Here is a 21,626-nt window from a genome sequence, read left to right on the forward strand (position 1 = left end):
GCAATGGAAGAGTTCGAATCGTCACTGTGAATCAGCCTTGACGTGACTCTGCAATCTGCTATATTCCGAAATAATCCGCTCAGGGTAGTTCTTGCAGCTCAAACGAGGATTTTGTTTTGTTCCAAGTTCCAAGGACGTGTGAACCATCAGAGGGCGCCGGTGCATCGGAATCAGTCGTTTTCACCTTTTTTCAGCAATGCCTGGCTGTGGTGACCTTTCTCTCTGTAATACCACGAAAAATGTTATGCCTGGCTGTTCCCTTTTACTTACGGTCCACGCAGAGCCGGGCGGGTTGTCCAACGTACCGAGCACTCTCCGTTGCCGCCACTGCCGCCGATCTGTCTCTATTAAATGTCTCTATCTGCTGCTGGGCCAAGCCATTCTCAAAAGCCTCTCCTCAACATTACTAATTCTGCCTTGATGATTATATTTGCTCTTTTTAATTGTGCTTCCAACAATAAAATTACTCTCCTTAAACTGTTGTCCACTGAACTATATTATTCAACTAGGCTGATTAATAATGCTAACAATCGGTCATAATTATTACCAACTCGGCTGCTCATGCACGGCAGCGAGTTGGAATAATTATGAGACTTTAGAAATATTAATTGCCTCACTGCTTGTGAGCAGTCCGAAATCCTTAGAATAAAATTTGCGTCTTGCTGGCCTGGCAAGAGCGCGCGACTAAATATTCTCAGCAACTTCTAAACTCAAATAAATGGCCCAGTTTCTCCAAAAATTAGCAAACTATGAAAATTGCAAACTGATTGATAAATTAATCTCCTTTATATTAATTACGTTATTATCTTTGAATTATCTGTATTTATCACATGGAAAAGTAGAAATTATAAACCGCCGTTTAGCAGTGTAACAATGATTCATGACGTGGTTTTATTGGAACGTAAGTGACTCTAACAATTATAAAAACTTTCAATCGCGATATTGGCCATATTTACCGTTACGTTAATTATTAAAACGCAGACGAGACTTTGAAAAAAATGTGGCCCTTGAGTGGGCTGGGTACCTGTGCGGCCTGGTGCGCCCATGTTATCCGTTCGTGGTGTTATTGGCACCCGGGTTTCAGCATTCGTGCTAGTGCAGTGCGCGCCCTTCTCGGTCCTCGGACAGTGATAAAAAGGGGAAAAATGCTTACTTATTACTGTGGCTGGCTGGCGCGTACGGTAGTCGTTGCTCTGCAGAGGTCGGAAAACCATCTCAATAACTCGTGAGAGAGGGTGCATTTGGCTGCCAGTTGTACGCGTCAGCCAGTGGTTGGTTCACACAAATCGTGCGCTGAGGGCGCGAAAACCACGTTAAAGTTAAACAGTGCTCGTCTTACGCTTCCAAAATAAATGCCAATTCTGTAAATTATATGGTGCTCTTGACTTGCCGATACTGGCGCCTGGTCATGGCGCCTCTAAGGTCAGTAACAGGCCAAATAGAGTCCCAACACTGGCTCTTAAGGTGGCAGGACTCACTGAGCCGGACACTGGACGGCCTCCCAAGTACCACTGGGCAGCGCGGTGCTCAAAGACTGACTACCAGCCCAAATTCTCCCTGCAAAAATGCAAAAAGAAATTATGTTTGATTGTTTCCAACATTTTAATTTATTGTATAAAAAGCAAGTTTCTGCAGATAATAAAACAAAAACTTGGCTTGACGTTAGTTCTTACCAATTTTTTAGGCTGCAGTTATTTTCTGGCTTCAAAATTCTTATTTTACTTCGAGCTTGGGGACTTTTAATAACAAAAAATGTTCAATTTCTTGTGCGGTTTCTGCATTTTACTGCCCAGCAAGTCGATATTTAGGTCATTAATCGCAGCAAAGAAGTCCAAAGAGCCACAAAATAACCACGGGCGCATCTAAAATCAGAAAATTTAATTTAAGAGTTAAATAAATGTCCTCATCTCTTCCTCACATTCACGCTGGATGCTGAAAGGACCCTTTTCTTGTGCGTTATGCTACAGAGCCACGACCGCTGTTTTCGTGTAGCAAATTCCTTTTGCTACATTTTGTGTCCACGCTCAGATTCCTCCTTAGTCTGCTGTACCAGAAATTCAGTTTCCGGACAAAGAAGATCATCCAACATTCAACCTGTCCCGCAGAATATGAATTAGAAATTACATGCGAATGGAGACTAGCTAGTTTATTACCATTTTTTGACCGATTTCTATCCGGAAAAGAAGTATATTGCCTCCCTTGTCCAAGAGGGACAGCGCAAACAGCCTTCGGACATTGTCTCATTGTCAGAGAGCGGCCTCAAGCCTCAACAGGGCTTGAATTTGTCCAGATAGAGCGAAAATTTAAACAAGCCATAAAAACAACAAACCTTCTGGGTGGGAGTGGCAACGTGAACGTGCTTAAGCAAAGGAGTTCACGAGTAGTGTGATAAACTTTGATTTTTTTTACAATTATTAACAGTTTTGGCTTCTTCATAACGAATAAAAAACTAATATAAGCAATAAATTTGTATTAATATTTCAGTTATTACACGTCCAGCACCAAAGAATATAATAAAGGAATTCTTCTCCCGTCTGTTCTCCCAACAGCATGAGCGCCATGCTGGGAAATGAGCCAATCACACTGCTCGGATTTGCGCTTAGAGCAACCGCGGGAACTATTGATATTATTATGTAGTTCAAGGATGGGATTGGGTTAACGGGCCACGGCGGAAGAAGCAACAGGAATGAGAGGGAAAAGAGAAAATAATGCATCGGCCAGCAATTAGCTTGTTCAGGGAGTTGCAAAGCCAAACGCTAGATATGGCTTCAGCATTGATTTAGCTGCTTGTTTGCAGACTGGAGGCACTGGATTTGCATAATAATTGCTGGCTGAGCGGAAAAATTTTACTTCTTTATTAACTAAATAGGGCAGTGAAGTAGACGGAAATACAAGAAACGACTCATATAACGAGAAATAATTTAATCTGTTCCAAAATGAAGAGGCTGCTCCCTCAAGAACTGATTGAGGAAGAAATGATTCAATTATTACTTAATATTTTCGTTCTGTAGGTTCTTTAGGTCAAGAAAATGGAAAATAAAATCAAGAGTTTTTGCTTGAAAAAGGTTGCTTTTTTATTTATTGCTTGAAAGTGAATGTATAACAGAGAGAAAAAGACTTTCGGTATTGAAATTGGCAATAAATTACCTAAATTACATTACTCTGAACGAGACTTTGAAAGAAAACGTTAAATCGCGTATATAACAGTGTGTCTAGCAAAAGTAACCACTTTGGTTAGGATTAAATTGCCAGGTCTCCATTGGTTTCACGCATTTTGGAACAATGCTTTTTCCACAAATGCCATCCAACGTAGCACCATGCAACATTGTAAATCATCGACAGGGCCAGAAAAATGTTAAGCATTAATTTAAGTGTACTGTCGGCACTACTGGCGTGTTCGACTTCTGAAAGTGCACCTTGCTGGATGCTGACAACGAATTTTCGGGGACAGTAAGCCACTAAAAAAGAACAAGTTACCAATTTAAACTCTATATTTATGCAAAATATAAATTCTCTTCTTACTTTTTGGGTTATTGCACTTGATGACGACGAGACTGAAAGAGTCATCAAATACGTTGTCTGTTTGAGGACGACATCCGCACTCTTTTTCCAGTTCGACCTCGTCTTTGCACTCTTCCGGGCTGTTCATTGTGGCGTTCCGTGTGCAATATTTGTAGTGAGTCTCCTCTGCTGCAAAAATTATTAGGAATGTTAAAAACAAATTGGTCGGGTAAACAGGGAAATATCATTGCAAAATTTACGCTTTATTGCTTTTCATGCTTTAGTGCAAATCGAACGCATGCAGTGTCAGAAGAATTTATATGCAGCCTCGCCCCTCGATGCAAATTCCGCTAAGTGAAAAGGTCAATTTCAAATTGATGTAAAATATAAACAGCTATAACTACACACTGAGGAGACACTGCATTTAATTTCTCCTGGCAGGTAAAATGATACGTTGAAAGCGTTTAAATTGTTCTTACAACTCCCCGCGACGTATATTGCCGTGTAGCTGCTTGATAGGTCTTCAAATTGAAAAGGTGACACGGATGCAGCATCAGTGTAGGGATTGAAGATCAGCACCAAAAATAAAGATGCTAAGATGGACGTGACGGCATTGATTGTCTTCATTTTAATCTCTCTGGAACATAGAATTACGAGTTGATTTTATTTTCTGAACCTGCTCTTGTCTCAGCCATAAATATTATCGAGACAAAAAATTTATTTAACTCGAACTGTCATGCAATGAGGAGGGCAATTTCAAAGCGTAGGTGAAGATGAATGTTGATAAATTGTTGTAGGTCTGTGTGACTTTCAGACCATAAAAGAGATTCATTTAATTAATTAGGATGTTCGGAAGGCAAGTTGATTTTTTAAACCTCTGCATGCTCAGCACTTTCCGGCTTTTCGCGTTTACAAAACAAACACCTGTTAAACGGAACACGCACCGCGAGTGTTTATGTTTTCTTTTCATGCCGACCAAAGAAGCAGCTCATAAAAGAGTTAACTCCAGGCCAAAACACACACACGTGCGAGGGGAGCACTATACTACTTGTTGATTCTGCCAGTGTCATGTTTTGTATCCCTTCCATGTCAATTTTTTAAGTAAATAATTAGTGTTCTGCACAGGAAAAAGGACATACGTTAGATTGGAAAAATGTGGAAATTTTGAAGCAAGAAACAAATTTGTGGAAGAGGGTAGTTTTGGAGGCGGTGGCAATGGAATGCTCAGAAAACGTTACTAGTAACCCAAGCCACCTGCTTTGTGATGTTTGGAAAAATATTTTACGCGCTGATGAGGGAAAATTTAGCTCACGGAACAAAAAGGTTCCCTCTACCACCTGTGAGATGTGCGTGTTTTTAACAAAGGGGTGGCTCAGAATTTGTTACATTTGGTCTTTGGAGCTTGCCTCAACTGCCTCATGAATAGGTGGGTGTTTTAAAGAATTTTATGGAATTTTATGTGATTTTAGATGTGACATTATTGCATTGTTGTATTTGATTGTAATTGTAACTCATGATTAGGACGTTTGTGATGACGTCGAAACTGGTCGAGGAATAAATAAGACGAATTTCTCTTTTATTGACAACGAGAATGAAGCCTGGTTTTAATTATATTCAACATGAAAACAACCTCGAGTGATCGCATTTTTCAAATATTAATTAAGTGTTTTATTTGGAAATTTGCAATGAGCAGGCGTCACGAAGCCGAAACAAAATTAATTTTAATTTCTCTATGGGCACGGAAAAGCCGCGAAAATAATTTTTCAGACCTAATCGTGCGATGTAATCGTTAAGGCTATTCAATTTTGCTTGACAATGCGAGAAAATTAGAAAATTTTCGAATAAAAGAGGACGTTGTGTTAAGTCGGGATATTAATTGAAAATTATACTTGACGATTGGAATTTACAAATAAAATAGTATTGGTATGTCAGCGACGCGGGGCAGGGCCGCCGAATGAGGTGCAGTCGGCCCTGCCGGCGCGCCTTCTCCCTATCACGAGGTCAGAGCCTGTTCTTCTATAGCCATGGTAGACTTTAAAGGGTGCAGGGTGGACAAGAAGGGAAAATGCCCAGTTACTATACCATACCAGTTTATTGTTGATAGCGGCGACAGTACACAGCGTGGCTACCCAGAGGGACGAGCGGGGGAGCGAGAGAGTTACCCTCTTGCTCGTGTGCCGTCAGGAAAGCGAATGCCTGGGTGCGAGCGGGTCGTGTGCTCGCGAGGGGGACGCTCTTGCGTTGCCTTTATTGATACCTGAGTTTCTCCCTCCTCTCTCCCCTGTGGGCGCCCGAAAATTCACGTCAATACATATCGGTGCGGAACAATTATTAATGCGATCGTAATATCGTCAGGTAAAACCCTGACAGTATAGTAACTGGGCATTTTTCCCTTCTTGTCCACCCTGCACCCTTTAAAGTCTAACATGGCCACAGAAGAACAAACTCCTGACCTCGTGATAGGGAGAAGGCGCGCCGGCAGGGCCGACTGCACCCATTCGGCGGCCCTGCCCCGCGTCGCTGACATATACCATACCAGATTATTGTTGATGGCGGCGACAGTACAGCGTGACTACCCAGAGGGACGAGCGGGGGAGCGAGAGAGTTTCCCTCTTGCTCGTGTGCCATCAGGAGAGCGAATGTGTGTGTGTGGGTGCGAGCAGGTCGTGTGCTCTTGCGTTGCCTTTATTGATACCTGAGTTTCTCTCTCCGCTCTCCCCTGTGGGCGCCCGAAAGTTCACGTCAATACATATCGGTGCGCAACAATTATTAATGCGATCGTAATATCGTCAGGTAAAACCCTGACAACCGCCTGATGCTCTGCCGCGGCTCATGTCGGTGCCTTGCATATCTGGCCTGATGACAGCGGTGCCGCCAAGAACGGGTGTAGAACAAACAGCTCCTGAGCGAAGCTGAATATGACGTCATAATATTTATTTGTCAGGTGGAAGCGGTTTTCGGTTTTCGCCACAAAACGACTCGCGCGACTAATTGCATCATCGTTGTTCGTCGTTCGTTGCCGGCACATTTTTCACTCTATAGCGCGACGCAAATGAGACAAATAACTTTCGACTTCTGCTCAAGTCTCCATAGGCTCAGAAAATTGAAGATATGAATTCAGAAACAGAAAAGAGAGTAGTTGCACTGCTAAGAACTCACCAGGGTCTCCGTGCAGTCTTTTGATGAAAAGGCTGGAGGCTGCGTCTCACAGGCTCGGGCTGCTGCTACTCAACGACTGCCGGTGCAGCGCCAACTCGCCTTTGCCTTGGCCGAGGAGTGATGGAGGGGGGATCAATCGCGACAATGCATCCACCGCGCTCGCATCCCCTGACGGTGCTTGCTGCTTACACTCAACCTTAACTAGCTTGAGAGCTGTTTTTTTTTTCTTAAAAAAGGTGGTTATTTTCTATCTAAGTAATTAAAATTAATTATATATAGACATCTGAGCCAGCCGCGCCAGCCAGCCAGCCAGCCACCCGTAATTTTTATATTTTCCATTTTTTCATTTCACGTGCCTTAAAGTTAAAAAAAAACTTTGCGCCGTTCTCTTTTTCATGGAATTTTTTCTCAAGTATTAATAATATATAATATGCTTCTGCTAATCCTAATCTCTGCGATGAAAATATGAAGAAAAAACCGATCTTGATTCCTCAGCGGGCTTTGTAACGCCATAATTATGATTTTGAGTTTGGATGGTTCTCTGGCTGCGCGTTTATTATAATAATAATTTATTCTCATTTAAATAATTATATTTGTTAATGTCTGAAATTGATGTTCACATTGCAAAATGTACCAGGGAAAAGAAGTGAATTTTCTCTATTTTTTAAGGTTTTTCAAATGCAGTCAACGTTTATCAAATTTGAATTAATAATATTTAATCGTCAAAATGTACCGCGCGCGACAGCAAAAATGCTCAGAGTCTGGAAAGAGAGTTTTGTTCGAAAAGTGGCTGAGCGGGCGAGCGAGCGAGCGAGCGGCCTATAGTCTCTTTCCCTCCCCTTCTCATTCAACCCTGGCCGAACACATGTCATGTGTGCTCTGCCTCAATTTTTCACGGTCAGCTCCCTGATAAATAAACGCTGGCGATTTCTCCTGAACGACAACTGCACCCCCTGGATTTTTTCAGATAACTTTTGACTCCAATACATTCAAGGGATGACTGGAACTTATGCAGCAGTAAACCCCCAAATGCAGCTCTGGTTGCATAAGTTCAATTCTATTTTTTTTTTGCACCCCAGTTAACGAATCAAATATAGAAGGAAATCAAAGAAAAACTTATCAATTTCAAAAACATAATTTAAAAATTGTAAAAAACAGTCCTGAGGGCATCGGGCATGTTAACTGAATAAATTAATGAAAGAAATTGAGGAAATTAACCAAAAAACTTTGAAAATAATTTCAATATGAGCAGGAAAGAATAGGCCTTAACAAAGATTTGATTTTAGTTCACACGAACCTCTTTTTTGTCTGATAATTGCCCTCGAAATGTAATTTAAAATTGAAAAATCGAGCATGTTCGTTCCCTGACAGCACTCTCTTGCGGTCGAATCACCGTCGCTCCTCCTATTATACCGCGTGCACCCCGTTGTGTTGAAAAATTCCTCCAATTCCGAAATTATGTCCTTCAGCTTCAACAGTTTCAACACTAAATTCTCCTTGTTTTTGTGCCATCAATTTCAGCCTCGGTTTGGCACAATAGTACGCTGCCTTATCTGCATTCATGTGGTGTGCGCAATATATTAATTCTCGTTCATTTGGTTCGCCAGGGGCATAATATGTATATATTAGCCGCCTGCGTTCGCTGCTGTGTTTTCGTTCACGTTCGCGCTCAATGCACATTTTTCTCGACTTTTCCTCCGTTCTTTCTTTAAATCTCGTTCATAAATACACTCCTCCGGCCCTTTCATGAGCGCAGCGCTTGTTAATTTCCACTTATAAGGCGCGTCAAAACTACTCAATCACGCGGTCGCGCCTTTCGTTTGTTAATTGCTCTCGTTTATTAAGCAGCACCGAATTTTACGATGCGCCAAAATGAGCCTACACGGATGCGCACAGAAAAAAGGGCGTTGGCCGTCATGGCTGTGTGGACTTAATATGCGAAAATTAAAGTCTAAGACCGGCGCGGCCTTTCACTCGGCTCTTTCCTTTTATTTTACTACTTGTTGCACGGATCATCAACGGAAAAAGTTCAAACTGGTGTTCCAGCCAGACGCCAGAACTTTGCAAATTTGATTTGGGCCAAGTAAGTTTGTTTTACATTTAATTTAACTCCGCTAACAGGAAAAGCTTAAATTGTAACTAACTAACAGTTCAGGCAACTGTCCGTCGAGGCAGCGAAATTGACTAAAAAGACTCAAATAAAATAAGCGGCGGAATGAAAAATCATCGCCGAATGTGCTAAAAATTACTGGAAAAGCGACATTAGCAAAGTCATGCTGTTAATTTGTTTTGTGAATACATGCCAGTTAATTTGGTCAAACATTAGCATAATAAACGAAAAAATCTGCGTCAAAATCAAACTACTTTTTCATTATGACTCGCTCTCTTGATGTTTCGTCAGAAAATAATAATTTTTTCGAATAAAAACTATATTTCTAATTTTCAAAATTTCTTTAGAAAGAGGTGCCACGAAATGAATTTCCTGCTGACATTTCTCCTGCTCAACACCACCTTTTCGTGGTCGAATTGTGCTTCCGTTGAGTTTGAGAACATGTCCGAAGACAACTGGCAACTGCTCATCGGCGCAAATTGTATGTAATGTGTTCACCTTATTTTATATTCGAATATTTTTATATTTTTTAACAAAATTGTCGGTTATTCGATTTTAAACGCTCTCAAAATGCTGAAATCCTGATGATCCGAGTAACGTAACCAATACAGAATTAAATAATGGACCTTCCATTCAATATTATTCACTATTTAGCTTAACTGTGTCTTTGAAATTTGAGATCGAATATAGAAATTTTCCCACGAAAAGAATGTTTTCAACTGCTGATATCATTTGTACTATTTTGCAGCAAAGGAACTGAAATACGACTTTTGCAAGTATAACGCGACAAGCGACGGAACACAGTGCACAAATTTTGAAAAGTTCGCCTCAACAGACATTGGCGAGGTGTGCAATTGCTCCGTCCAACACACAAAAACCAAAGCTGGCTCCTTCACTTTCAGCGTCAACTGCCTCAGCAATTCAAGTAAAATAATATTTGATAATAAATTTTTAAAGTAACTTCAAATTTATTAATTTTAGGTTGGTGCCCCAAGAATCTGCTCATTCAATACCAGCAAGGCCCCTCCGAAAAGCCATCACACGCTGAAGGAATTTCAGCTTCCAAACAAGACCAGATTAACTTTCCGTACTTGTCCTTGCCCCTTGTTGTCCTCGTTTGTTTGATTGTGGGAGTGTTAGTCAAGTACCGAGAGCAAGTGCGTTCTTATTGCACTGAAAAGAGGCGTCAATACGACAACGGGTCTTCAAATGAACAAAACCGTGAAGAAGATCAAAGAGCTGAACAGTCAGTCGCTTTCCAGGATTTTCCAAGTGCGTCTTTCGTCCGACCCGTCCAACTCCCGAAATTTAACATGGTTCTTTTTCGACTTGATTATTGGGTGTGAAGAATGGACATCAATTTCACTATGAATGACGGTGAATATTGATATGATATAATACTCTATTATAATAATGATATTCTCAGAGCACCATGTATTAAAAATGCAATCTCACCGCTGACTTGCAAAGTGAATAAAAATTAAGAACAAATAATCAATAATTTAAACAATTTATAAAAGGATAATCAAATTAATTTAATTTAATCACAAAAATATCTATAGTTTACTCTCGCGTCGAGTTTTGCTGCTCGTTGCTGCTGCTGCATGCCGCGCACTCTCAATTTTAGCTTTGTCAGCTGCTCTCTTTCTCTCCTCTCAGCTCATTTAGTTATTAATGAGGAATCAAGACTGTGAAATTACACAAATAATCAAAATCACATTTAATCATCACAAAATTGAGCGTTCAAAATTTTAATTATGCTATTTTTTGGCGAGAAACAAACGAAAGCGCGCAGCTGGAGCGATTTAGTTCTTTAATTCTAGCTGACTGCTTGCATTGCGATTGGAGGCTCCTAACGAGGCACGGAGGCGCACACCAAACCAGCGTTAAAAAGGGAAAGCGGAGCACAATGAACCCTCGGAACGTGAGGCAGGGAGAAGAAAGGGATGAGGGTGCTGCAACTGTGACCCGCGGCAACTGTGCCCTATGTTAAAATGGTGGGAAGAGAAGGAGTGTGGCATCAGGGTTTCGTCTTTAGGGAGGGTCTTTCGAGGGTGGTTGTGGCCTAAATATATTGCTACTTTAAATAAAAAAATTTGCTTACAATATCGTTGATTTCCTGCTTAATTCGCATCGTATATATTTAAAATGTGTGTTGATATCAAGATAATAACGTGACAATCGAGTCTGCCCTTATTGTTAGTTAATTAAATTCTGAAAATTTTACTTAGGGCACAATTGCCGCGAGTCACAGTTGCCGTTCACTCGCTTCAACTGTGACCGCGAGACGAGCTTGCAACGCAGCATCCCTCGAGGGTGTTGTGCATCAAAAGGGGACGCGCTGCTTCACAATTAAAAAAGTCGCTCGCAGGTCAAACTTTTCCTTTGCAGCCGACCGCTTTTGTGTGCTGAAAAAGATAATTCATCTTACCACAATGAGAATTATTACAAAATTATGTACCCTGTCGAAACATTGAAAAATAATAACGATAAATGAATAAAAAATGTGGTTTTCTTGTCAAAAATATAATTTGTTGAATTTTACAATTCAACGTCCTTCAAATATACAGGAATCCATGAAAGAGACACCTTGACCGATACTTCATGTTAATAATATCATAAAATTGCCATAAAGAAGTTAAATTAATGCATCAACCACGATGAAATGAGTAAGTGAGTAATGCAACATAATTTCTGGAAACTAGTAATACTTATATCTGATCTAAATCAAGATTTCTAAAAGTTTCAATTCAATTATTCTCTTCCTGGAGACTTAAATGTTATAAATTATATTAGAATTAAGTACATTACAGATATTTTTTAGATTTATTATTCACTAAAAGAAATAAATAATTTCTCTAGTGCGTTAACCCCGAGCACGGAGGTTGTCTGTTCACGTCTTGATTTTTCACGCACCCCCAATCCCCCAACATCGCATCAGTCAATTCATTACTGCCGATGCACACAAAAGCGGTCGTCTGCAAAGGAAAAGTCTGACCAGCGGACTTCTTCTTTAATTGTGAAGCAGCGCGCTATTTTTTGCTTCAAAGAAAACAAGGCTATTAAAAAATATACATGCAACAATTGCGTTTACGTTAAGAAATAAAAATTATTTTGATATTTTGTGGAAGTATTTATTTTGATTTTTTTAATAAAAAATGATATTAAATAATAGATTTGTGTGCTGTTTCGATAAATTTAAGAGTGTGAAACGGTCAATGCCTAGATAATTCCATTATATATTTTTACTCTCTAAAGTATTAACTCGATATATGGATTTATACATATATATCGATTTATAGAAAATATGCCTGCACGGCCAAATAGCAAAAAAAATCTTTGCAATAAAATAATAGCATATGCGGCAATGTCATTATTTTGCAAAATATGGTTATTGCTATCTGCGAAAAAGATTGACCGCACATCGCACACTTTGTGCAATGGAAAATAATGGAATCACTCGGCTCTCAATAGCCATGCAGCAGCTGCGAGAAGCGAGCACACAGAGCTCATCAGCCGCTGCAATGGGTCTGTGTCTATAATTAATTATTTTTCCGATTAAGCTCGCGAAGATTTCGACCAGAGGAACATTTTTGGAAAGAACGAAAAATTGTCTTTAACTAGGTGCTAATTTAGATCGAGAGCGTTGATTATGCCAAGAGGGCAGCGGCTGACCTTGACCTCTTGAGGGCTTTAAAATACATTAAGTCCAAACTACTCGTGAAATCGTACATAAACTGACCTCAATGGTGTCAATCCGTCTATTCGTTGCAAAATTATAAAGCCCAAAAGCTGCACGTCTTTGTAACGTTTTTAGTACATTTTAAATTTATTTAAATTCAACTAACAACTGAGGGGGAAAATCAACGGTTGAACAAACTTCCAGAATTTTTGAGCTGCGTGCAGTATTTTTCATTAGCTATTGCATCAACAAAAACGACTAATTAAATACACATAAATTATAAAATTGTAGTTTAAGTCTAGATCTTTGCTTTTTTCGGAAAAACTCGTAATGAACTTTTCTATCAAGAAGTGTTTTTTATCTTGTGTAAAATAATCATTGCTTAAATTGTATGAGGGAGCGAAATAATGAAAAAAAATTAAATGTTATACCGACTTTGCTCTTCTCGTACAAGCCCACGTCGATTCATTCAAGAGTGCGGCCGGATTTTATTTTGCGCCAGATCGATATATTTTTTCGGTTCTAATTGGCGTAAACGCTCTGGTCTTGAAAAAATACAGTTCAACTCTTAGTTGAGAAATTAATTGGTCATGAACAATTTTCCGCTAAACTTATTATTAACCGAGATATTAATTAAAAACACCAATTTTACAATATTTAAAATATAAAATCAACTAAAAATACGACAGTTGTTTAACTAGTAAAAATATATTGCCTTCATTGATCTGGAAATTACCAATGTCAAAAGAAAATTTTGATCTAAATATTTCCATTTTTTATTTTTTATTTAAACTTCGAACGCAAGAATATCAGTTCCTTCCTGATATTTTTACGGTTCAGATGTCGCCATTCCACTGCGTTTTACAAATATAAATAAATGTATACTCAATTATCGTTTCGTACGATTGCTAACTTTTTAAAATCGATTTTAATTTAGAATACTGGTGTACGGCACAAATTTTCCCGCGCTCGATATTCGATTTTTGTGGATGAGAAGCCAAGAGCGGTTCTTTCGTGATTTTTCACGCACCCCCTGCATCGCGCCAGTCAATGCATTATTGTCAAAGCACACAAAAGCGGTCGGCTGCAAAGGAAAAGTTTGACCTGCGAGCGACTTTTTTAATTGTGAAGCAGCGCGCCCCCTTTTGATGCACAGCCTAAATATGTGCACGGGCTAAACACCCTCGATCGGAGGGTGCTGCGTTGCAAGCTCGTCTCGCGGTCACAGTTGAAGCGAGTGAACGGCAACTTGTGACACGCGGCAATTGTGCCCTAAGTAAAATTTTCAGAATTTAATTAACTAACAATAAGGGCAGACTCGATTGTCACGTTATTATCTTGATATCAACACACATTTTAAATATATTTGATGCGAATTAAGCAGGAAATCAACGATATTGTAAGCAAATTTTTTTTATTTAAAGTAGCATTATATTTAGGCCACAACCACCCTCGAAAGACCCTCCCTAAAGACGAAACCCTGATGCCACACTCCTCCTCTTCCCACCATTTTAACTTAGGTCACAGTTGCCGCGGGTCACAGTTGCCTGTCACTCGAAAGGGATGAGGGACTGGGTTAGCGGCTCACGCACTCAAACAGCCAACGAAGGAGCAGGCAGTGAAAAGAAAATAATTAAAATTTTGGTATAGCGATATGAAATTTATTGGTGCAATTAAATTGTCAAGATATAATTTTGCATACTGTTACAAGACGGAGGTAATTGTTACATATTGAAAAGCAGGCAGTGTACAGTACAAACAATACAAAAGAACCTTTCATTCGTTAGTGCAATAGTTTAATAGCCATGCATACGGCTGGTTGTAGTTCAATTCAAACAGATAATAGTATTTCATAATTTTACACTGATAAATTTTGGTTTGTTTCTAAAAATCAACCACAAACACGCAAGAGAGGAGAGAGGAATGGAATTTTAATCACGAAATTGGCCATTTTCAGGTGCCGACGTGACTTTGATAATAAGGCGTCAATTTTTTATGTGTTTGGCAAGGCAAAAGAAAAGCAGGGTGTGTCACGTGCCAGACAGTATAAGCGATTGAAAAAATAAATTTCGGGGCGTGGAAGACGCCAAGCAACTTTAAGTTGAAAGGCGCTCGCTCAAAATAAACGCAAAATTAAGGAAAATGGCCAATTTTATGCATTATTCCAGTCCATACTGTTTACACGAAGAACAAAATCACGATGAGTGAGATGAATGGACCCAGGAAGCAAGTAATTGTGGCGGTGTGGCCGGTGTTGCTGGCAAGTGCAGCTTCAGTGGGCTTCGCAGTGACGTTGCCAAGCTGCAAGTTGAGACTCAGATGCTGAGGACAGTCAGCTAAAATGAAAAGGGTTAAGTTGGAAAATATTTTAAAAATAAAATTATTTACCGAGCGAACTGTGACAATTGAGGTTGCCTTTGTTCTCGTCGGTGGGAGAAATGGTGCAGCCGCACTTTGAAACCAATTCAGTCAGATTTTTACAATGGTTTTCATTTCGGGTTTCGTTTTGCCGGCAAAACTGGACTATAGTTTCTTCCGCTGAAAAATTATTTCTCGTTATAATGATAAAGAAAAACACTCATAAAAATGACGACTCATTTTCTCCCGTGAAGCGGATTTCAGTCGTGCATTTCATGAATTCTTAAATCAATAATTATTTAAATTTATACCGTTGGCCATCATCTCGAGTTTCCAGTTGTCGATTCGAATATTTTCGAACGGGCGGAGTGTCGCACCAGCTGATTGTGAGCAAAGAGTCAGCAGGACCAGGAGGAGAGCAAAAAACGCACAGCTCAACATCTTTGGTGTTGTCAATCGGATCTGTGAAACATTTTTACAATTTATTTGTTACTCGGTATATTTTTTTCAAATATACACAAATTAAATTGCGACGAAGTATAATGCAAAAATATAGACAGTCACAACGTCCCGTGAAATTAATTCGCACGATAACTAACCGATATTTTCCCTAAGCAGATACCCCAAAGGTTTTTGGCCGCCGGCCCACGGGGCCCCGGGGAGTCCCCTCTTTGCAAGCGGCTTCCCTAAGCTCGCGGGTAAAAAAATCGCCAACACGGGGCGGATCGGGGCGAAACCCGGGTGGTCGACGCAGGGTCGCCCACGAACGCGTTTTCAGGTGTGCAAGCCCGGATTCCTCCCATAGGCGAATTTTAAAAAAAAATAAAACCAAAAAAGGCTTTTTCGACGCTCACAAGGAGGCAGTGGGGGTGCGGGGGAGCTGAGGGGTTGAAAACTAGCCCACCACCCGCAGAATTTAACGGCGAGTTCAGCGAACACCGGTTTTAGCCCGCAGGTCCCATAGCGGCCGAGAGCCGGTTTTCTTGGCGTTTCCGGCGCCGCAGGCGCCAGCGCGCCCTCGCCCGGCGGTCGCCGCCCGCGATCGGCTTTGGGGGCGAATCCGAGTTTGCCCCCAACTCCTAATTCAAGTGCGAAGCGCTTGTGAATTACAGATAACACAGATACAGAAACACTGTCAGATTGAAAGATGACAGGAGGGGGAGAAAGGAGTGAGAATGAGAATGCGACTTTTTGGAGCTTCTACTCTCTGCTCATCTGCTCCTGAATTCTGAACTTCTTGCTCAAGGCCGATTGTTCCTGGTTGCATAATGCATTGTCACTTTTGTTTCGTTCGCATTCGCACTTGCAGTTTGCATGTTCAATTTCGAAACGCACGAATTATTAGAATTACATAAAAGTTGCGGGTTTTCCGAGTCAACCCGCACTCGCACTAAACCGCACTACGCCTACATTACACTCTAACATTAGATTTCAACTTACATGAATTTTTCCTTTCAAAAAGCAAGCGCTGTATACTGAGGGAGCTGAAACGGACTAACAGCAGCGGCGGCGCACAGCACGAACACTGTTGCCTCAGTCAGTTATCTTGGAGCTAGAGGTGTGACGTTGAGTGCGTCATTCCACGCCAAGCCTAGAGAGGGGAACCGGGATGTTTTTGGCGCGAAATGTGACCTTTTCGTGGTTAAATTCAGTAAAATATGTGGAAAACTCAAAATTGGTGAAATTTTCCAAATGGTATTTTGAGGGGTGCGTTTTTGCGCATTATAAAATTGACAAACCCTGGTCAAAATGCATAAAAATCCTAAAAATTAACGATACTCCAGACATCATTAGGGCATACAAGAAAAAATAATCGATAGTTTGTTTAGCACAACACCCTATATATATATAGCAAGAGCCAACCCGCACCCGCAATCCGCCATTTTTGTCCAGATTTGCAAAATCTGGACCCGCACCCGCGGGTTTGGTGCGGGTTTTGCGGGTTCAACCTAGTGCTTTGCGAGGGTCGCGGGTTCCCTTCCTATAAATAACGCGCTCGTCGTACGCTGCCGCGCCGCGCCTGCTCGTCAGAGCTCACACATTATTTGCGTGGGGTGAAGAGTAGTGTGAGACTTTTGAAAAAGTCCTACTTGAAGATAGGTATATAATATACTGTAGTACACGACGGATGAGGATGAGGGATTGGTCAAAACCGCGCGTATAAAAATTTTTTACTCATGACGTCATGAGTCAACACGCGCTTGATTAGGCCCAGCAGTTCAAAGTGCATCAAAAATACTCTGCAGCGCGGACGCGGACTCCTTCGTCGTGCATTAATTCTGTTCTGCCCATTCACCTCTCGCAGCACGTTATTACTGTTGGGCTACCATCAAGTCGAACAGCTGATCCAAAAGGTCTCTTATTCCTCCTGACAAAAGAGGATCTTTGCGCCCGGCAGCAGACATTATGTGAGAGAACGACGTACTGCTTCAAAAGTAAAGCGCCGCAGAAAAATACAGCTGCCTTTTCAGCATTCCTTTGCCGCGCGATATTAATTTGCTTGGTTCACCAACGAAGAGGAAAAAGCAGCAATTTAAATTTATCAGCGGGCATAGTACATCACGTTCGGTACTTTTAGAGCCAAATGTTTGAGCGCGAAAATAAAAGATAACGATCAGGCCTTGTCATAAATAGAATCATCGCACATATAGTTATAAAATCACAGGTTTTATCGCTTTAATTCAATTCAATTAACAAACATAAGACCGTTCTTTTTACAACACAAAAACCTGCTAAGCGGAACACGCGCTTGCGATATCTCTTAATGCAGATGCAGACAGCTTATTCAGTTCATAAAAAAGTTGTCTCCGGGCCAAAACATGACACACGCGCGCGCGCGCGCGCGCAAGGTATAAATATAAACACTTGATTCTGCTAATCTGCTTAGCACGCTGTCAAGTTTTTATCCTTTCCGCCTCTCTAATATATGTTCAAGTAAATTTGCGATTTGTTTGGAGATTAAAAGTCAAAATAATTCCCGAGCAATTAGCAAAAAATATTGAAGCAGCTCTCGGCCTTGCCCTTTTCCTTCACGCCTCGGGTCATGAGATGGAATTAAAAGTATTGAAATTGTTGAAGAAATGCTCCAATAATTATACTCAGTCATTCGCTTTCTGCTCTTTAGGTCAAGAAAATGGAAAATAAAATCAAGAGATTTTGCATGAAGAAGAGGTTGCTTTTTATTTAGTTTATTGCTTGAAAGTGAATATCTATAAATTGAAATTGGCTGTGAATTACGTTCCTCTGAACGAGACTTTGATAGAAACCGTAACAAAAGTAACAACTTTGGTCTTGAAGAGCGACCTCTGGCATAGTGGAAAGATGATTGGTGCTGCGTTGGGATGTTTCGGTACAATTTCATGCACTTCGTACCGATAATTCATTGCACAAATGCCTTCCAAAGTTGCACTAAACAGCGTTGAAAATTGTTGTCATCAGCACTGCCAGCAAAATGCTATTAAGAGTTGGAAGCGTGCTGGCGCTGGAGAAACTGACAGAGAAGTGTTCGGGACAGTAAGCCACTAAAAAAAAGAAGAAGCAAATAATTGAAACTCTTTATCCAATATATAAATATACTCTTCTTACTTGTGCGGTTATTGCATATGATCAAGACGGAATCGAGAGCGGGATCAGATACGTTTTCTGTTTGAGGACGACATCCGCACTCTTTTTCCAGTTCCACCTCGTCTTTGCACTCTTCTGGGCCGTTCGGTGGGCAATAGTTGTACAGAAGCTCCTCTGCTGCAAAAATTATTAGAATTGTTAAAAAACAAATGGGTCAACAGGGAAATATTGTCATTGCAAAAGTTCACACTCTGTTATTTAAGCTTTAGTACAAATTGAACGCATGCAGTGTCAGAATAAGAATTTATATGCAGCCTCCTCGGTTTTTACATTGTCTCTCAAAATGCAAATTAAGTGAAAAGGATATTTGTGACAAAATCTGTAAAATATTGAAACATAAACTACACACACTGCGAGAGGCAACTGCATTTAATTTCTGCTGGCATCAGGTTCATTGGTGTTGAGAGCGTTTAAATTTTCTTACAATTGTTCGACATGTGTAGTACCGCGTAGCTGCGTGATAGGTTTGCAAAGTGGGCAAATTGAAATGGCACGGGTGCAGCATCAGTAGTGTAGGGATTGAAGATCAGCACCAAAAATAAAGATGCAAAGATGGCATTGATTGTCTTCATCCTCTTCCAATTGCGTTTTAGAACTCTCTCTGGAACATAGAATCACAATCTGAACTTACTCTTAATCGTCTCACCGAGACCAAAAATAAATTTCACTCTGCCATGTAATTTCAAAGCGTACGTGAAGATAAATCATTTTAGATCAGTGACTCTCAGACCTTACATATAATTGTTAATTAGGATGTTTGAAAAGCAAGTGGATTCGCGGTCCTGCTGCAGAGAGTTTGCGTTGGGGCGGATCAGAAATAAAATTACAACTTACATGGTACGTTTGCTTGCTTTCGTGGCTGTCTGTCTCCCTTTGTGGCAACGCACTGACTGACACCGCGGAAAATCGCACTTCGCTTTTTATATCAACTCCAGTGCGATCCGATCCGTCAGCCACCGCCCTCGCATCTCTTCTAGATTCATACAAATCCAAGAAGTTGCCGCATTTGTTTCAACCGAGTAGTTTTTTTCGTTTTCTTTGAATGCCAATTAACATACAGAATTTTAGTGCGCCTAATGAGCTATCAATTTAAATAATATTTAATTCAAAATCAAACCCACAAAACGCGGGAAAGAAATAAACATGTAAAAAATGAGACAAGCGCGTCTCTCTCACTATTTTTAACCCGGAGAGCTGCTGAGGGAATATATCGCATTTCTGAGTGTACGAATTGCATGAATAACAGTTTCGTGTTTAAATGAAGCAAACAGATTAAATTAAACATCGAATCCTTTTTTAAAAGCACCTCCTCGTCGGTTTGGCGCCACAAAAGCGGTTTATATTTGAGCAACACGAGATGGCGAAAATATCAACGGGCGCTGGCTCCGATTTCAATCTGCATTGAACCATTAAAAGAGTTAATTAAGAGGTGACGCACACGTGTCGTGAATATTACCAACAGCAGAATCCATGCTGTTTATAGAAAAATTCACCTCTTCTAAATTCACGGTGCGTCAAAACCGTGAAATTTGTTTTGTTCAAAAATACATTTAAATAATTTCTAGTGAACGAATTCCGAGGCAGGCATTTAATTCTATCCCCAAAAGATACATAAATATTTATAAATTATTATTTTACACCAATTATAGTTTGCGAATTTTGGAATTGACTCAATTACAAGTAATTGTTACAACGGCAAAACCCAAAAGTAATACTTTAAGTTAGTTCAACGTTGCAACTGTCCGGTGCTCGATTGACGTTAATGGCCATGCAATTCTATGCTTATTATTCTAGTCCATAAGACCATATTGCCAATCCAATTACACGTTTGATCAGAAACACGATTAACGAAATTAGGAAGAGTGCCAGAGATAGACACAAGAACCAAGTAATTATTGTCGCGGTGTTGCTTGCAGCAGTTTCACTGAGCTTCGCGGTGACAGCGCCTTGCTGGAAGGTGACACTCACAATCAGATCCTGAGGGCAGTCGGCTAAAATGCAACAGGTATAAAAGTTGGGAAAATTTAAAAAAAATATTTACCGAGCGGACTGTGACAGTTGGCGGTGTAATTTAAAGTTCCGGTGTAAGAAATGGTGCAGCCGCACTTTGACACCAATTCAGTCACATTTTTACAATTTATTTCATTTTGGGTTGCGTTCTGCCGGCAAAACTTGGTAATATTTTCTTCTGCTGCAAAATAATATGTTGTCAGTACATGTTTTAAATTTATCCGTGCAAATAAATAAATAGTTTCATACCATTCGCGCCTATCTCGAGTGTCCAGTTGTCTAAAAATCGGTTTTCAAACGTGATGGGCGCACCAACTGATTGTGAGCACATAATCAGGACCAGGAGAAATAACAGTGAGGCTTTTGCTTTCTTTTTTTTAACCGTGTCCATCATCAATCGGGTCTGTGAAACATAATTTTTATAATTTGTTACACAATTCATACATTTTTATATTAAATATGCGACACACCGTTCCTCGATGTAAACAAATTTAAATTGGACGCAATTTAAACGACTCATTTAAAATCAACCGTTGCTCAGCCGTGACACAACACGTGCAATACCAGCGGAGCAGGCAGTTAGACTTTCATCAATTAATAAAACTGCCGCTCCATCTACCTTTGGAATCATTTTTCCCTGCCAAAATTATATATTTGAATTATCACGAAATATAAAATAAAAATATTCCGCACCCATAATCAGGGGATTTGATTTAATGTGTAAAGTTCAGCCTTCCCCCGGTCCTCTTTGCCCCGATTTTAAATTTATTTATTTTTATTTTGATGCCTAAATAGGAACTGAACACCCTGTCGATCGTCTGGACATCCAAACACTAATAGTTTTAACTGAAATCAATTTACCTTCAACAATTCTTGCTTCGAAACCTCGAACGGCCAAATAGCGGCGCGCAACGCAAACACTCTCTCAGCAAGCTAAATCGCTGAACTGATGCCGCACAGCCAACAGCCAAGGTCGCGTTAAAACAGTTAGACTTTCATGAAAGCCTAAGACTTCATGGTTGGAGCCTGCGCACTTCTCTCATTTAGAAGAAAAGTGTTACACACGTGATTTTGGCCATAGTGTCCAAATAAATATTTTTTTCAGGCCTTAAAATTTTTGCCACCGTGACAATTAAATTTTTAAAAAACATCAATAAAAAGAGAAAGTTTGTTTCTTTTCCC

The 21,626-nt window shown here is 40.3% G+C and overlaps 5 long non-coding RNA genes across 5 annotated transcripts; 1 reads left to right on the forward strand and 4 right to left on the reverse strand.

Moving 5' to 3' along the window:
* Positions 1 to 879: 879 nt before the first annotated feature.
* LOC135943934 (uncharacterized) lies at positions 880 to 2,316 on the reverse strand. The gene is made up of 4 exons (XR_010575242.1): positions 2,154 to 2,316; positions 1,919 to 2,094; positions 1,674 to 1,862; positions 880 to 1,557 (listed from the first exon to the last, which is right to left on the reverse strand). It is a non-coding gene; the product is annotated as an uncharacterized LOC135943934 (long non-coding RNA).
* Positions 2,317 to 3,097: 781 nt separating this feature from the next.
* Positions 3,098 to 6,741, reverse strand: LOC135941647 (uncharacterized). Its single transcript, XR_010575000.1, has 4 exons — positions 6,661 to 6,741; positions 3,981 to 4,138; positions 3,523 to 3,690; positions 3,098 to 3,458 (listed from the first exon to the last, which is right to left on the reverse strand). It is a non-coding gene; the product is annotated as an uncharacterized LOC135941647 (long non-coding RNA).
* Positions 6,742 to 9,123: 2,382 nt separating this feature from the next.
* Positions 9,124 to 11,170, forward strand: LOC135944182 (uncharacterized). Its single transcript, XR_010575284.1, has 3 exons — positions 9,124 to 9,251; positions 9,519 to 9,695; positions 9,752 to 11,170. It is a non-coding gene; the product is annotated as an uncharacterized LOC135944182 (long non-coding RNA).
* Positions 11,171 to 14,097: 2,927 nt separating this feature from the next.
* LOC135944261 (uncharacterized) lies at positions 14,098 to 15,267 on the reverse strand. Its single transcript, XR_010575299.1, has 3 exons — positions 15,122 to 15,267; positions 14,841 to 14,990; positions 14,098 to 14,788 (listed from the first exon to the last, which is right to left on the reverse strand). It is a non-coding gene; the product is annotated as an uncharacterized LOC135944261 (long non-coding RNA).
* Positions 15,268 to 20,182: 4,915 nt separating this feature from the next.
* Positions 20,183 to 20,843, reverse strand: LOC135942017 (uncharacterized). Its single transcript, XR_010575040.1, has 3 exons — positions 20,694 to 20,843; positions 20,476 to 20,625; positions 20,183 to 20,425 (listed from the first exon to the last, which is right to left on the reverse strand). It is a non-coding gene; the product is annotated as an uncharacterized LOC135942017 (long non-coding RNA).
* Between the last annotated feature and the right edge of the window lie 783 nt (positions 20,844 to 21,626).

Source organism: Cloeon dipterum, chromosome 4, assembly GCF_949628265.1.
Source record: "Cloeon dipterum chromosome 4, ieCloDipt1.1, whole genome shotgun sequence".
In the NCBI taxonomy this organism is placed as follows: Eukaryota; Metazoa; Arthropoda; class Insecta; order Ephemeroptera; family Baetidae; genus Cloeon; species Cloeon dipterum.